This window comes from Spermophilus citellus (assembly GCF_964194105.1).
Source record: "Spermophilus citellus genome assembly, chromosome: 2".
NCBI lineage: Eukaryota > Metazoa > Chordata > Mammalia > Rodentia > Sciuridae > Spermophilus > Spermophilus citellus.
Window position 1 is genome coordinate 80,741,919 of NC_138183.1, and position 15,882 is coordinate 80,757,800.

A 15,882-nucleotide genomic window follows, 5' to 3' on the forward strand; every position below is an offset into this window, starting at 1 on the left:
TAAAAAAAATTCATCTTAAAAAAATGTAATAAGAAGAGAAAGAAAGTCGAAAGATCAGGCTTATTTTTATTACATTTTTCTTACCATGAACTAAGAGTTTTGCAAGTATTGATTCATTAAAATTTACTTCCAGGCAGATATGATATGATATGATATGAAGAAACATAAACAAGTAATTGGCCAATTTATGTGTTATTCTCTCCCTATGTCAAGTGCCAATAGTCCACAATTACATTAATTTTTCTTTCTATCCAATATCTAGTATTTTTGTTTCACACTGGTGTGATGTTGGGAGTAAAATTGTACTGTTGGCTTGTGATTTCATTTAACCTGAAATCTCAACACTGTAAAAAGTTCATGTAATGGTGTATGTAAATTTGAGAATCTCAGATCAAAGTCACTATAGGAAGAATTTAGAATTTAGAAATTAAGTCTGTAAAGAAAGTGACAAATTAGAGGTTCATTATGTAAGACAGCAATCTTTAACCTGGCTAAAACAAAAATACTTTTGTTGTCCTCTAGGATCAAATAATCTCCACAAGGACATATTTACCCTCTCAAAAGAAATAACCTCATAATTTTTATTTAAATTTCTACCCTTATTATCTAATAAGAATGCAAGAAAATATACATATTAACTATTTTGCCAATTTACAAAGAGCTTCCAAACTGAAACGTTTCTTCTGTTCTTTGAAAAATAATTATGTAAGCTTAGATCATCTCACGTACTTGTCCATCATAGAATTCTATCAACAAGAGTCCCCTTCATTACATCTTGACAATAATATAAGTCAATAGTTTTGATATGTAACAGACATATTGTGGGAGTTTTCTTGATGTATATGCTTTACTTTGTAAAATTTATGGGGGATTGCACAAAAGAAATTAGATTTGTAACACAATGGTTAAATTGGATTTTGTTCTTTTTTAGTTTTTTCTTTGTATTTATCAGATTTAACCAAATCACACTTTTCTTATCTGACTTTGAATCCTCCAATGTCCATTGCAAGTGTAGAAAAATATTGTAATGCAAGTAAGTATTAAAGAGTACTTTTATATTCTAGGCTTTTAATAATACAGGGATATCTACATTATATATGTATAAGAAAATAGTATGTTATAAAAAAGTATGCCATAAATTCACTCACAGAATAGAAATGCAACTTTAAAATTTACCCATACATTTTCTTAAAGTTTTAGTATGTTGTAGAAAAAAATTATTAAATTCATCAGATAATCCATGAATTCCCTATGTTTTTCACTTATTCTTGCTCTTAAGTTGTGCCCATATACTAGTTATGACCAAAACATACGCCTCTTGGGATAAGGCAGTTAAGAACCAGTGCATCTTGACCATTAGTGCATCTTTTCCCTTAGGACTACCTGCTCCTGCAAGCAGAGCTATAAGAGAAAAGGGAGTCTTTACTGTATTCACGTGCTGAAATTTCACAGTGTACCCACAGCATAAGCTATTCAGTATTGGTTAATATGTGTATAATTTAAACTGAAGGGGATTTGGAGAATAAAAATATATATGAGCATAAGCAGAAAATGAAGTGGTGAAGACACAAACTTTAGTCTATGATGGACCTGGGGTCAAAATCAAAGAAGTCAAACTCTCTCTCCAAGCCCACTATATCATGCTAGGAAGTCAGCACTGAACTGGATTTAAAAAAAATGAATCATAAGACAATGAATACAAGAATCAGAGAAATGTTCTGGAAATTGTCTGTAATGACAATTGGAGAAACTTCAGGATTATAAAAATGGATTTTTCGTTAGAGCCACTTTAGAGTTATAAAAATGATTGGAGCTCCATTACAGAATAGTAAAAAGAATTCAATCATGAGCTGAAGAAGGGGAACTAGGAATTATTCTGCTTTGGAAGTCAAGAAGACATGCCTGTAAGTATAGAAAATGGATGACTGGGAGGACACAAAATGTTGGGAGGTGAGGCACCCATTTGGGCAATACCGTGGAGTAGATGGAGCTTGGATCCTAGTGCTGCCCAATCTATGCCTGAGTCCCAGCTCCACCATGAATATGCTGTGTAACGTTGGACAAGTTGTTTAACCTCTCTGAGTCTCATGTCTCCCACTGTACAATAGTATAATATGAGGTTTCTAATAGTGCTGCCATTGTTTGTGCTAAATGAGTTAATTCTCATAGAGTACTAGCACAGTGCCTAGCACAAGTCAAAGCAAAACTTACTTTAAAAAAGCTACAATGTTAAGCAGAATAAAATACTGAAGATCAAATTTTATGAAAATTATACAAGCATAGCACTAAAATTTAGCAACAATTCCCTGAACTTAAGCTATGCTTCAGTATTTTAAATTGAGTGAAGTTATTTCCATAGGCACAGAGAACTTGGAACAATTCATGTTCATTCACTTCTCAAATGTCTACTTACAAACTCTTTTTAAATGGGAGGGAAAGAGAAATGTCTGATTTATTCTGATCTCATGGCTTAAATATACTGAGATCAAAATTTAAGTTATTGTACTATGTGGCAATTATTTGCAATGAAATATTACTCAGATTTGGAAGCTATTACTCAAATTTAGTTCAGTGATGTTAGATGTTTTCACTCCAAATATGAAAAATATAAGACAGTGATAGATTATTATCTAATTTTCATCCTGAATTTATAAAATAATTTGACAATGAACCCAACAAGAATAAAGCATGCATCAAAATAAGGAAGCCTGCAATATCTATGCCATTTTTCATGCACATCAAATTATCCTTGACATAAGACATTTGAATTTGTTATATTTTCCTTCTACCATGATGATTATTCTATTTTGGCATCCTTTGCCTTAACAATAAAAACCACAAAATATTTGGAGAAACTAAGCGTGGTTGGATCAACCATTATAATTTTATTGATCTATCTAATAATTAATAGTAAGGATGCTTAAGCTCCAAGTTAACAATCACTAGAAACTGCAGTACCTTATTTAGAAGATGCATCATTCAGATTACAAATTGATGTAATGAATTCTAATGAATACTTTCCTCCCACATTGAAGCTTAATCCCTATTCAAAGTGGATTAGTTAGTTTTTAAACTTATCATAGGATCAAGAGTGATTAGTGGCCTATCATAAAAAAGAATTCTATGAAATTCATGGTTCTTAATCACATGCAAGACTAATGGTGAGCCAGTTGAAAAGTTCTGAGGATGGTGCATTATACTAAAAATTTTGCAAATGATGCCTGTTCCTGAGGTGTTCTGCAGTATGATGCAGCCCTGAAAGAATAAGGTCCACTTGTACGAAAAATTATTCCCTAAGGAATGAAACAGCTGCATGCTAATGGTTTGCTAAGTTCTTATTATCTTCATTCTCATTCAATCTCAGCTTTACAATGTGTGATTCTAAGACTCTTTTGCCTGCAAGATTTTCTAAGGAGCTTTTGAAAACCTTAAAGCTCCTGAAAGACTTAGCACTAAGTTTGAAGTTTTACTAAAATGAACATACCAGAGATATGGTTTAGTAATTGAAATTGCCATTTTCCTTTGATTGTGTTTATGTCTTCCCGGGATAGGTGTAAGAATGAATTAACTTTGAGTATACATTACACAAAACTCTGAGATACCAAAATAATCAGAGTACTAATGACACTTAAATGTCGTCCTTACTCAGGATGACATTCTTGACATTCTGTTTCTGGTAATGGAACACATGAAAATATTGAGGTAAATCAGAATTGCTTTTCATGAATCATAATTAAAAAGTCAAAGGTGTCCTCCAAGGCATCCTTACTTTCTCTTAATAGACAGAATTGCAAATATCTTCAGAACTCACATAAACCCATCTCCACAGTACAGTTAGGCTCAATAATAATTTATTAAAGTCCATTTCTTTCTAGAATAAAACAAAATGTTAACAGTGGTTGGACTGTCAGTTTACTGTCACCATAACCAAAAAACACAACAAAACAAATAAACAGAAAAAACAACCCTGCTAAACCATAGCAGTGGTTATTGGCAGGTAAAATGTTAGCATGGTAGGAGTTTTTTTTTTTTTTTTTTCAGATATCTCCCCCACTGTGATTGCTTTAGATAGCTGCACATTGGTCTTCTTAACTAGAGAAGCTCTGTGTTGCTAGGTGCAGAAATACTACCTTTCTCTTTGCAACTGAATCCCCTAATTTTAGCTGAAAATTCTTCTGTTCTCCAGACTACAGGGTCTTATATTTTATTAAAGTACTTGTTAATTTCTAATGTATGACTTACAATTTTACACAAGATTTTTTGTCTGTGGATCTAAATTCATGCCTTCTTCCTTTCCCAACATTATTACTATTATTGTACTATTTTCTGTAGGAAATGGAGGACATAGAATTTTTATATTACATTTATTTTTAACATTTATTTTTAGTTATAGTTGGACACAATACCTTTATTTCATTTATTTATATTTATGTGGTGCTGAGGATCAAACCCAGGGTCTCACACATGCAAGGTGAGTACTCTCCTGCTGAGCCACAACCCCAGCCCCAATATTGCATTTATTTTAAAAAAATATTATTATATGTATAATGTAAAACAACTCAACATAAGGTCCAAATAAGCTTATTTTCTTTTCTAGGTCAAATGGATATATCCTTGTTTATGACATTCATGATTTGAAATTAAGCTTAACATCTCCTTATCTAGATGCTCTTTGATTTTATAAACACTGTATTTTATCTTAGCTTTTATTCTGCAACTGCTGGTCACTCTTGTATATCACACATTTTCTTAATGATGGCACTATTAACATTTTGGACCCAATAATGCTATGTGGTAGAGAGCTGTCTTGTAACTTGTAGGATATTTAGAAGAAACCTGTCCTCTACCCACTAGATTCGCATACCACCTACCAAGTTGCAAAGATCAAAAATACTTTCAGACATTGCCAAATGTCACTTAGGGGAAAAAAAAAAATCATCCCCAGGTGAGAGCCACTACATAGCTGTCTGTGTAATTACAGAATGGTTTTATTGTTAAGTCTGACCAAAATATCATTCATTTAAAATAAGCAATGTAAAGATTAGTATGCCATTTTTAAGATGGAAAATTAAGGTTTAAGAGTTACTGGTAAATTCAACAATATTGTTTTACTCACTGCGGAGCTATAAATCAATTTTATAATCACTTCATGATAGTTATTATTTAAATATTTTAAGAAAAAATAATTCAATTAAATAATAAGTTGTTTCCATTTTCCAGAACAGGTAAAACAATAGAAGAGCCACAAGAAAAACAATACTTGTACAACACTATAAAACAACTAAGCCTGAGAGACATTTTAGCATACTCCACCTACCAACTAGAGTGTGCCCACTTCTCAAGAGCACATGGAACATTCTCCAAGATAGGCCATATGCTAGGCTATAAACCTTAATGAATTTTAAAAAATAGAAATAATACAAAATGTGTTCTCTAATCACAGTGGAATGAAATTAAAGGCCAATAGCAGGGAAAAATTAGTGGAAGTAACAAATGTGTGGTCATTAAACAACACATAAAGAACCAATAGGTCAAATAAAAATCAAAGGAGAAATGATAAATAACTTTGAGATGAATAAAATTAAATAACACAACATATTAAAAATATCCCAAGATGCATCTAAAGTTGTGCTTAGAAGGAAATTTCTGGTTGTGATGTTTTATTAAGAAAGAAGATCTCAAATCCAAAACCTAAGTTAAAACAAGGAAAAGAAAGACAAACTAAACCTAAAGCAAAGGAAGAAAGAGAAAAAAATTGAGAAAGTCAATGAAATTAAAAGCTGGTTCTTTGAAAAGAAATTGATTCACTTTCAGCTAGATAAGCACACACACATGTATACACACATGCATACCACACACACAAAGAATATATATTCAACAAGAATAGGAACCTAATTAGAATAAGTTATACTCCATGTATGTATAATATGTCAAAATACATTCTACTGTCATGCATATCTAAAAAGAATGAATAAAAAATAAAATGAAAAAAACAAATATTTGAATTTGTAGAATCAGTATTTTGAAGAAGGACATTACTGCTGACCATATAAAAAGAATAAACAAAATAAAAAGAAGTATAAAGTAAAAAGAATAAAAAGAAGTATAAAATGTACAAATAATTGTATGTTAACTAATCAGATAGCTTAGATAAAATTGACAGATTTTAAGAAAGATAAAAACCAATTAAAGAACAAATAGAACATCTGATTGGACCTATAATAAAAGAAACTGAGTTAATAATCAAAAGCAACACACAGGGCTGGGGTTGTAGCTCAGCGGTACAGCACTCACCTAGCACATGCGAGGCTCTGGGTTCAATCCTCAGCACCCCATATGAAATAAAATAGAATAAAGGTATTATGTCCGCCTACAACTAAAAAATAAATATTAAAAAAAGCAACACACAAAGATAAGCTTGGATGCAAATGGTGAATTTTAAAGAACTATTTAAAGAAGAATTAATGTAAATTCTTCACATACTCTTCCAAAATGTTATTGAGAAGGGACTATTTCCTCCCTCTTATTTTATAAGGCCCATTGTGTCAATACCAAAGGTACAAATAAGAAAGTAAAACTATCGATTAAAAGTTCTTAGAATATGAATGTAAAACTTCTCAATATAATATTAACACACTGAATCCAACAACATACCAATAGAATTATAAATCATGACCAAATAAGATTCATTCCATTGATGCATGGTTGTTTTAATACCTCAAAATAAATTAATGTAAAGCATTACATCAGTAGTAAAGAAGAAAGTATTCTACATTTTTTATGATAAAAACACTCAACAAAGTCAGAGTAGAAAGAAACTTCCTCAACATGATAAATTTCCTTTACAGATAACCCACAGATAAAATTAACTTGAAGATTGAAAGGCTGAATTCTTTCCCCTGAAACTAGGAACAAGACAAAAGTGTTTTAGACTTTAATTTAGTGTTGTATTAGGGTTTCTAGCCAGGGTAATTAGACAAGAAAAAGAACTAAAAAGAATTAATATTGGAAAGGAAGAACTAAAACTATTTATATTTACATATAAATTCATATACAGGAAATTTAAGGAATCTGCTAAAATAAAAAAAAGACTAATAAAGAGTTCAGTAAGGTTGCTGTATGGAAATATAAAAATCAATTGTAAGGCTGGGGTTATAGCTCAGTGGTTGAGCACTTGTCTAGCACATGTGGGGCATTGGATTTGATTTTCAGCACCACATAAAAATAAATGAATAATAAAGGTATTGTGTCTATCTACAACTAAAAAAATTTTAAAAATCAATTAAAAAACCCCAAAGGCTGGAGTTATGGCTCAGTGGTAGAGTGCTCACCTAGAATGTGCGAGACCCTGGGTTCGATCCTTAGCACCACATAAAAATAAAGGTATTGTATCCAACTACAACTAAAAAACAACAACAACAACAAAAAACTTACTATTGAAAAAATCTGAAAAATGAGAAGAAAATTCCATTGACAATAGCATCAAAAAGTTAAAATAGAAAGAAAATTAACAAAATGAATATAGAACTTTTACTTTGAAAATATAAAATACGATTGAAATAAATTAAAGATCTAAATAAATGGAAAACCATCACATATTCATAGATTGGAAGACTTATCAGTGTTAGGATATTAACACTCCCCCAATTGACTTATAGACTCCTAGTTCTAGCTGACATCTTTATAGAAATTGGAAAGCTGATTTGGAAACTCACGTGGCATTACATGGGATCTCTAACACCAAAACAATCTTGAAATAGAAGAATAAAATATGAGGACTCATACTTTGCAGTTTCAAAATTTAGTACAAAGTAATGGTAATCAAGACAGTATGGTACTGGCAAAAGGACAGACATAAGACCAATGGAATAGAATTGACAGTCCAGAAATAAACCCACATCTATGAATAGTCTTTTCAACAAATGGTTCTGAGATAATTGGATATCTGCATGCAAATGCTGAATTTGGCCTTACAGCATTTGCTAAAGTTAACTCAAAACAGATCAAAGACCTAAACACAAGAATTAAGACTACAAATATTTTAGAATAAATTTTAGAAATGAATTTATGACCTTGGATTTGGTGAAGAATTCTGATATTTGACACCAAAAGCATGACCAACAAAAGAAAATAAATTAGATCTCATCAAACTAAAATCCTCTGAGCTTAAGGGACACCATCAAGAAAGTAATAATAATAATAATACCACTGAATGGAAAAAAATACATTGTAAATCATTTCTGATAAGAAATGTACATCCAGAATATATAAAGAACTCATAACTCAATATTTTAAGAGACAAATAATCAATTTGCAAATGACATAATGATGGAATAAGCATTTTGTCAAGGAAGATGCATGAATGTCCAACAAGCATATGAGAAAATGATCAACATTGTTTATAATCAGATAATTGCAAATCAAAATCACAATGAGATAACATCTCAAACTTGTCAGCCTGGCTAAATCAAAAAGTTAAAGAAAAAAATGTTTTGGTGAGGTTGTAGAAAAATCAGAACTCTCATGCACTGCTGGTGGAAATGCCAAACGTGCTACCATGTTAGAAAATAGTCTGGTGGTTACTCCAATAATTCAACATGCTGTTGCCACATAACCTAGCATATTCAACTTCTATAACCCCCAAAAGGTAAAATCATAAGTCCACACAAAACTTATATTAAAATGTTTGCTGGGGCGGTGGTGTATGCCTGCAATCCCAGCAGCTAGAGGCTGAAACAAGAGGATATTGCGTTCAAAGCCAGCTTCAGCAAAAGTGAGGCACTAAGAAACTCAGTGAAACCCTGTCTCTAAATAATATACAAAATAGGACTAAGGATGTGGCTCAGTGCCTCTGAGTTCAATCCCCAGTAAAACCCCACCCCCCCAAAATGTTTAATTAATAACAGCTAAAGGTAGAAACTAGCTAAAAGTCCATAAGCTGATGAATGGATAAACCATATGTGGAAAATAGGCTATCAATGCCATGAAAAGGAATGCACTACTAACACATGTTATGATATGAGTGGACTTTTAAAATATGGTGCTATGTGAAAAAAACTAGTCATGATGGACCAGATATTATGATTCCATATGTATAAAAGTCTGAATAGGAAAATCTAAAATGTAAAGAGCAAATTAGTGGTTTCTTTACCTGAAGGTATGGGAACAAAGGTAGATAACTAAAGAATATTGCCTTTCTTTTCAAAGTGATAAATATTATAAAATTGTGATGATACTTGGGCTGGGTTGTGGTTCAGTGGTAAAGTGTTTGCCTAGCACATGTGAGGGCCTGGGTTCAATACTCAGCACCACATAAAAATAAATAAAATAAAAGTATTGTGTCCAAATACAACTAAGAAATAAATATTAAAAAATGAAAATAAAAAATTGTGATGATACTTGCACATATATGTGAATTATCCAAAACACCACTTAAAATGAGTGAACAGTATGGCAAATGAACTATATATCAGTTTCTAAGATAAAGGAGTGCTTTCTCTTTTCTTCTTGAATGTCTGTAATTTTGGTTTTCAGAAAAAAACAAGGTGTTTCCTGTTTTACATCTAATAATATCTCTGAATATGATAATTAATCTATTTATACTTAAGGCCAGAAAAAAGAACGCAACCAAGGACTCCAGGATATTACCCTACATATTATTTTGATATTGTTCTTTACCTGAAATGGTTAGATATAATCTCATTTTTTAAATTTCTCCCTAGAGTAAATTTTCTCCTATTTATTCAATGACTGTGTAGCAGAGAGCCAATACATTATAATATGTAGATAGATGACTGACAGATAGTTAGATCCTGTTGCTCTGGTTCTCTGGAGAACACTGACTAATGCAACAATTAAAAGGAAGAATTTGGTCTAATACATTGTAGAATTAGTAGGAAGTGAAATAGAAAAAGCAGCATATTAGTTTCCTATTGCTGCTCCAGCAAATTGCCACAAATAGTGGCTTAAAACAACACACATTTCTTATCTTAACAGTTCTGGAAGTCAAGGAGGTCTCCCTGGGCTAAACTGAGGGTGTTTGCAGAGCTGCATTTCTTTCTAAGAAGCTCTAGGGGAGAATCCTTGCCTTGCTTTTTCCAGCCTCTACAGCTGTCTGCATTCCTTGGCTCATGGTCCCTTTGCATCTTCAAAACCACCAATAGCTGTTGCATTTTTATCAAACACATCACCCTAACTCTGATTTCTCTGCCTTCCTCTTTTACATTTAAGGGACCTTTGAGATTATATTGGATCACCTGGATTTAAAAAAAAAAATCTCCTTATTTTAAGGTCAGGTATTTAGCAACCATCATTCCATCTACAACCCTGATTCCCACTTGCCATTAAAATGACATATTCATACATTCTGAAGATTAGGACACAGACATCATTAGGAGGCCATTATCTACCTGCCATAATCAGCAAGTTTAAATGTGTGTCTTTCACATTTTAAGCTTGGTTTCTGAGGGGGGCAAGGAGATAGAGGAGCAGATGAAATATCAGTGGGACATGGTAGTGATTTATTTGCAAAGACAAGACAGACTTGAGTACATGTCATAGAAGAGAAGGGGATAATCAGCAGCAATGAGCTTTCTGAGGAAAAGACAATGTGAGTTTGTGTTGGGAAGAGATATTTGGACTGAGATGGAACTGTTAGTTTTGGAGAGCTGCATGTCCGGGAGGAGAAAGAAGTACGTGTGTGTGTAGATTTCTATGTTTGGTAGCAAGAAATTAAAATTCACTAATTAGAAATAGAAAATATAACCATCTGTTGGAAGCAGGGGTTGACAGTAAGTTTCTATGCTTTAGAAGAATGGAGAGTATGGCAATTGGGGGTCTGAAGTAATCAGGGACCCATGGAAGATAATCCAATAATATCTACAGCCCACTCAGGCTTAAGGAGCCAGGGGTGTACTGTGGCACTAATCTATATGATTTCATTATTTTCACAGGCAGTATGAAGCATCTCTAGAATAAATATGGACATTTGGATCATTTGAGAGGTTCATCCTACCTGAGGAATGCCTCCACAAAATATTACAATAGTTACACGGTTTGGAACTCTATTCCAAAGTCCACTCGGCCTTGAGAACAAGAGTATTTCCTTTTTAAGGTTATAGAAAGATAAAGGGACATAAAGTTCAGAGATATCTTTTTTCTAATTGCCAAAACTCTGCAAAAATATTTGAAATAAGTTGAACTTATGACCATAAGTGAATCATAGGTATCTTCCAAATCAATCTACCTCCATCAAGAAAGAAGCAGTAAATGAATGGAGCTGGAGAATATCATGCTAAGAGAAATAAACCAAACCCCCAAAAAACCCAAAACCCGAAAGTTTTCTCTGATAAGTAGTTGCTAATCCATAATTGGGTTGGTTGGGGGTGAAGGAAGTTTGGATGGTGCAGAGGGGGAATCGGGGGGTGGGCAGTGGGGATGGGAAGGATGGTGGAACAAGACATGTATGATTACACTATTAGTGTGCCTCTGCACCATGTTCAGCCAGAGGAAGGGGAAGTTGTGCTCCATTTGTGTACAATGTGCCAAAATGCATTCTACCGTCATGTATAATTAATCAAAGCACATTTAAAAATAAAGTAAGTAAGAATTTAAAAAGAAAAATTATTAAGAAAATATCTCTAGGGCTAGGGATGTGGCTCAAGTGGTAGCGCTTGCCTGGCATGCGTGCGGCCCGGGTTCGATCCTCAGACCACATACAAACAAAGATGTTGTGTCTGCCAAAAAATAAAAAATAAAAATATTTTTTAAAAAAAGAAAGAAAATATCTCCAAAAAAGCAGTAACATAGTTTTAATGGCAAGGGTAGATACTTATAGTAAAGTAGTAATTTTAAAAATAGATGGTATTTTTAAATCAGATTAACAGATTTGCCTTGTTTTACATTTTATCGTTTGTTGTAACATGCATTAAAAGAACCCACAAGCAGAATACCATGAAATGTTCCAGAAGTAGATGCTTCAGGAACCTCACCATTTTACTGGACTCCTGTCCTAATTCCAAATGCCTGGATTTCTTTTCCAGAAGGACTTAAACCCTCTTTGCTCCCCACTCAGCACATCTGAAGCAATATCTACCTCCAAGAGCCCTTCAACAATGACTGATAATGGAGGATGTTCAAATATCTCACAGAAAGTCTAGTCAGGTGGTTTCCTTCCCTTCCCTCCTTTTGTCCCTTCTTTCAGTGTTTCCTGTATTATTCAAATTGAACTTCTTGCACTTGATCTAGAGGCTTTTGAGGAAACCTAAACTAAATTAGGCTTTACAAGACAAAACACGGCTTATCTTTAAAACAAAAAATAAGAAATCTTCTGGATTATAAGTCATGGAATCTTCTTTGTTAGTTTTGCTAAAACAGTAAACTTCAAATAAATCATGCTACAGGTGCAGTAGAAGAATGATTTAAATCACTGTAGAGTGGAACAAACTACAAGGAGGAAGTGAGAACCAGAAAACGCAGGTGGTACTGATGTTTGTTTCTGAGCTGAAGAGTCAACAAGTAAACAAACTGAGTCAAATACCAAGATCACTTCAGGGTACTAGACTTTGGTTTGTTTCCATGTCCTAGTTATTAGGAGCATTACAGAAATTTAAACAAAGATCGTGGCCTGAACTACATTAGCAGTAATCTAATACATTTCAAAATATCAGCAAACCTCACATTGTAACTCCATTTATCTGCCAAAATAAATAAATACATTCATAGCAAAAGTCAAAGCACTGTGTCAAATTCTCATTCAACTTTGAGTTCCTCTAATTAACAATGAGAAACTACATCTCTTCTGATTTGTCCAAATCCCTCTTGGAGATGATAGAGCCATGTTGCATGCTCCCAGAGACAGAGTAAATGTTGACATGCAGGTATGTCAATGGATCACAAATGGAAAGGATTATCTTTTTAACGAAGAAAACAGAGTAGAGTGTTAGGTGTGAGGGACCCTGGTCATACATTAAACTCTAGAAAGAGTGAAGATATCCAAATCAGGTGGATCCATGACAAATCCTAATAGAGAGTGAGAATCAGGACATTAAAGTGGGGAAGCAATGCGTACCTTCTTCTACATATCTCTGATCATATATTTATGTGGTAATTTAATGCTTGAAAACATTTCTGTATTATTTTGTTATATGCAACCAATCTATGCCTCAACTTTTATTGAGTTCCAATAACACAAGAATGCATTATACTTACAGAGTTCTTAACCTGACACAAAAATTAGGGGTCCAAATACTTTAGATGACAAAAAAGATTGCAACCTTATTTTCACTAACCTCTAAAACTTACCATTTCCTTTAATTATGCCTGTAACTAGCAATAAACCACAGAGTATCAGGGAATTCCTCTGCTTCGCCAGTCTGCCCCCATAGTCTATTACACACCCCAGGTTAAGCACAACAAGCATGTAAATTTTAGAGGAGAAGCCACAGCCCCAAACCTTAGTTGGAGGCAACCTAAGGTCCTTAGGTTCTAGAGCAAATTTACCACAGCAGATTTTAGTGAAAGGAAAACCCAATTCTCATCTTTACTTAGCTGAATCATTTCTTCTTTCCAACCATGTAATAGTCATATTCAAATTTTATTTTAAAATTAAATGTATGTAATAAAAATGACATATTTGTGGAACTTGCTTTAACCAGCCTTTACCTACATCACCCAGTATAATACAATCCTTTTTTTTTTTCAATCCCCCTGTGGTTCTACTGAGCTACACCCACAGTCCTTATAATGTAGCCTTAAACAAACAAAAATAAATGAAACAAAAATGTTCCCTAAAATCTTTGGACATCAGGCTTTGCTATTCTTCTGGATAGAGAGCCTTAATCCTTTGCATCTCCTTCTTAAACCTCAGTCAAGTTCCTTTTATAAGAACAAAAAGCATTGTTTGTCTACCTTTCCAAAATGGAAGTCCTGCATTGCTACAGCTATGTCCTGGGCTCCTTGGGGGCATGAAGTTCAGACCATCTCAGCTGCCTCTATTCTAAGGTTTTATGAGGCTAATCATGGGGATCCCCGTTCTATTTCAAATACCTCAGAAAGATCTATCAAATATCTTCTATTCCTACTGATCAGTTCATAAAAGTTAAGTGTCAGGATCCTTTGCCTTTAGTGGGAATTACATCCATTCAATACAGATGATCTCCTACATCAGAAAATCTGTTTAGCATTTTTTTCTGTAATTTCTCTTTTAATAGGAAAACACATTAACTAACACAATATTTGTAGCTTTTGTGAGGGTCACATAAGATGTAGCTGATGAATGTTTGAATAGCAGGAGCCCAGGTAGATTTTCAGAGGTTTCAAGAAACAACAATACAACTTCACCATTAAATTTACACATGTTAACGAAAAATTTAATCATAGTAAAAAAATGGTGGAAGGGATATTTCTTTTTAAGTCTGAATAAAAAATTTGAGAGCAGTTAGTGATATAGGAGCCAGGTAGAGCAGGTCCTAGAGGAATGCCAAGACACTGGAGTTTGGAGAGGTAGGAGAGAAGATACATAGCCGAAATGTCAGGAATCAAAAAGCCAGATTTGATCATGTTGCAATTCTGCAGAGGACCATGATGCCAGGAAGGGTTAAAACAATCATCTTGCTTCTGGTTTGAGCAAGCAGGTCTCCTTTACAGATGTATCATGTTAGTTTTCATAAATTACTCAACCTGGTTACATAGAAATACCTTGGCTCCACAGCTGGCTTTGTTGCTTCTAGAAGATGTTATGGATTATGCTGTCTTTTGACCAGGTATTAATAGAGTGCTCCTCAGCAACCCACAAGTGATTAAAGAGATGAGAAGAGAAAATGCCCCACCTGCTCCAGCAGCCTAAAAACAAAATTAATGAGGGGGGGGAGAGAGAGAGAGAGAGAGAGAGAGAGAGAGAGAGAGAGAGAGAGAGAGAGGAGAGAGAGAGAGAAATATCTAAGATATCTGGAAGCAGTTTTGATACACTGTACAAGGCAAATCAGCTGCCTATCTGACTTAGTTTCTAATGATGATGTTTTGTGAATGAGTTAGTACCTTCTGAATTAGTACAGGAGCAACAGACAATTTAAGAGAAATTATATATTCCTAAAATAATTACCATGTACACCAAGAAAATTTTACCGGCCTATTGATAGGACTATGATTTGGGGGGGGGATAAAATCTTTATCTTCATTACTCCATATCTAAGCAAAATGAACTGAGTTTAAAAATTAAAAAAAAGAACAGCTGTGAGAGTACATTGAATGGAAATTCTCTTGATGCAGAGCATAGACAAGTTACCCTGGGCTATGTCATTTGTACTTATTTCCAGAGAATTAAGCCAATAGACATTGCGGAATATATTTACCGGTTCTGTATCAGTGGGGGAATGCAGTCCAAACAGGAGTGATTTTTCTGTGTTATATGAATAAGGAATATGTGTAAAAATGGCAATACATCATTTACTGTACAACATGTTACTTCCAATTCTGAAAGTCAGTCTTCCCCTCGCCCCCACCCCCATACATAGTCTCTATCCCAAGAAGGAGTTGAAAATTTGATTGGTCCAATTGTGAAACTATAGGACCATGTATAACACTGGACAAAGTTACTGCCATACAATGTCTCTCTGCTTTGTCTCTCACCTGTACTACAGGTAAGGGACCCTCAGGACTATAAGCATGGTAGTCAGTCTGGGCACAACAGAGGTGAAGATACAAGGACAGGCTCTTCATGTGGTTTGAGCCAGTCACATGTTCCAGACCTTCTCTATCACAGAGATCTGTCTTGAGATAGAAACAGTCTGTGCTTTTTTTTCTTAAGTCAAGCTGACATGTTCCATGTATTATTTCTTTGCTTACTAGAATATAAGCTCTGGAACATGGAATTTTTGCCTCCTT